Below are 2,531 nucleotides of genomic sequence, written 5' to 3'. Positions count from 1 at the left end.
ACCACAACTTACTTATCCATTCATCTGCTGATGGACATCTAGGTTGCTTCCATGTCCTGCTGCTACTGCTAAGTCACTTCAGTCGTGTCCGACTCTGTGCGACCCCATAGACGGCAGCCCACCTGGCTCCCCCGTCCCTGGGATTCTCCAGGCAAGAACACTGGGGTGGGTTGCCATTTCCTTCTCCATGTCCTAAGTACTGTAAATAGTACTGCAGTGAATATTGGGGGACATGTGTCTTTTTCAATCTTGGTTTCTTTAGGGCATATGCCCAGTAGTGGAATTGCTAGGTCATTTGGTATTTTTATTCCTAGTTTTTAAAGGAATCTCCATATTGTTCTCCATAGTAGTTGTATCAGTTTGCATTCCCACCAACAGTTTAAGAGGATTCCATTTTCTCCAGCATTTACTGTTTGTAGGCTTTTTGATGATGACCATTCTGACCAGTGTGAGATGATACCTCGTTGTGGTTTTGATATGCATTTCTCAAATAATGAGTGATGTTGAGCATCTCTTCATGTGTTTATTAGTCATCTGTATGCCTTCTTTGGAGAAATACCTGTTTAGGTCTTCTGTCCACTTTTTGATTGCATTGTTTGTTTTTCTGGTTTTCAGCCACATGAACTACGTATATATTTTGGAGATTAATCCTTTATCAGTTGTTTCACTTACTATTATTTTCTCCCCTCCTGAGGTTTGTCTTTGCACCTTGTTTATAGTTTCCCTTGCTCTGCAAAAGCTTGTAAGTTTAACTGCGTCCTACCTATTTAGTTTGCTTTTATTTCCATTTCTGTAGGAGATTTGTCATAGAGGATCTTGCTGTGATTTATGTCAGAGAGTGTTCTGCCTATGTTTTCCTCTAAGAATTTTGTTTCTGGGCTTATATTTAGCTCTTTAATCCATTTTGTTTGTTTTTGTGTATGGTGTTAGAAGTGTTCTAATTTTACTCTCTTACATGTAGTTGTCCAGTTTTCCTAGCACCACTTGCTAAAGAGACTGTCTTTTTCTCCATTGTATATTTTTACTCGTTTGTCAAAGGTGTCCAAAGGTGTGTGGATTTATCTCTGGACTTCCTGTCTTGTTCCAATGGCCTATATTTCTATTTTTGTGTCACTACCATACTGTCTTAATGACTGTTGCTCTGCAGTATAGTTTGAAGTTGGGAAGGTTGATTCCTCCAGTTCCTTTCTTCTTTCTCAAGATTGCTTTGGCTATTCAGGGTCTTTTGTGTTTCCAAACAAATTGTGAAATTATCTATTCTAGTTCTGTGAAAAATACTGTTGGTAGTTTGATAGGGATTGCATTGAATCTATAGATTGCTTTGGGTAGTGTAGTCATTTTCACTATATCGATTCTTCCAATCCAATGCTGGCCAGAAGAGAATGGTGGGATATACTTAAAGTGATGAAAAACCTGCAATCAGGATTTCTCTACCTAGCAAGCATCTCATTCAGATTTGATGGAGAAATCAAAAGTTTTGCAGGTGAGCAAAAGCTAAGAGATTTCAGCACCACAAATCCAGCTCTTCAATAAATAGTAAAAGAACTTCTCTAGACAGGAAACACAGAAAAAGCCCTTAAGCAAACCCCAAACAATAAAGTAAATGGTAAGGGATCATACTTATCAATAATTACCTTAAACATAAATGGATTAAATGCTCCAACCAAGAGACATAGACTGGCTGAATGGATACAAAAACAAGACCACTATATATGCTATCTACAAGAGACCCACCTCAAAGCTAGGGACCCATACAGACTGAAAGTGAGGGGCTGGAAAAAGATATTCCATGCAAAAAGAGACTAAAAGAAAGTAGGAGTAGTAATACTCTTATTAGATAAAATAGACTTTAAAATAAAGACTGCTATAAGAGACAAAGGACATTACATAATGATCAAGGGATCAATCCAAGAAGAAGGCATAACAATTATTAGTATATTTGCACCCAGCATAGGAGCACCTCAGCACATAAGGCAAATGCTAACAACTATTAAAGGGGAAGTCAACAGTAATACAATAATAGTAGGGGACTATAATACTCCACTCACACCAAGGGACAGATCATCCAGACAGAAAATTAACAAGGAAACAGAAGTTTAAATGATACATTGGACCAGTTGGACCTAACCAACATCTACAGGGCATTTCACCTCAAAACAATGGAGTTCACCTTTTTCTCAAGTGTACATGGAACATTCTCCAGGATAGATCACATCCTGGCCCACAAATCAAGCCTTGGTGAATTTTAAAACACTGAAATCAGTTCAAGCATCTTTTCTGATCACACACTGTAAGATTAGGTATCAACTACAGAAAAAAAAAAATTATAGAAACACAAGCACATGGAGGTTAAACAACATGCTTCTGAATAACCAACAGATCACTGCAGAAATAAAAAAGGAAATCAAACTATGCCTAGAAACATGACAACCCAAAGCCTATGGGATTCAGTAAAAGCAGTGCTAAGAGGGAAGTTCATACCAATACAAGCCTGCCCCAAGAAACAAGAGAGACATCAAATATAAACCTAA

Source organism: Bos javanicus, chromosome 7 (assembly GCF_032452875.1).
Source record: "Bos javanicus breed banteng chromosome 7, ARS-OSU_banteng_1.0, whole genome shotgun sequence".
Taxonomy (NCBI): Eukaryota; Metazoa; Chordata; class Mammalia; order Artiodactyla; family Bovidae; genus Bos; species Bos javanicus.
The sequence above is the reverse complement of the archived record's forward strand: the minus strand, read 5'-3'. Positions refer to the sequence as shown.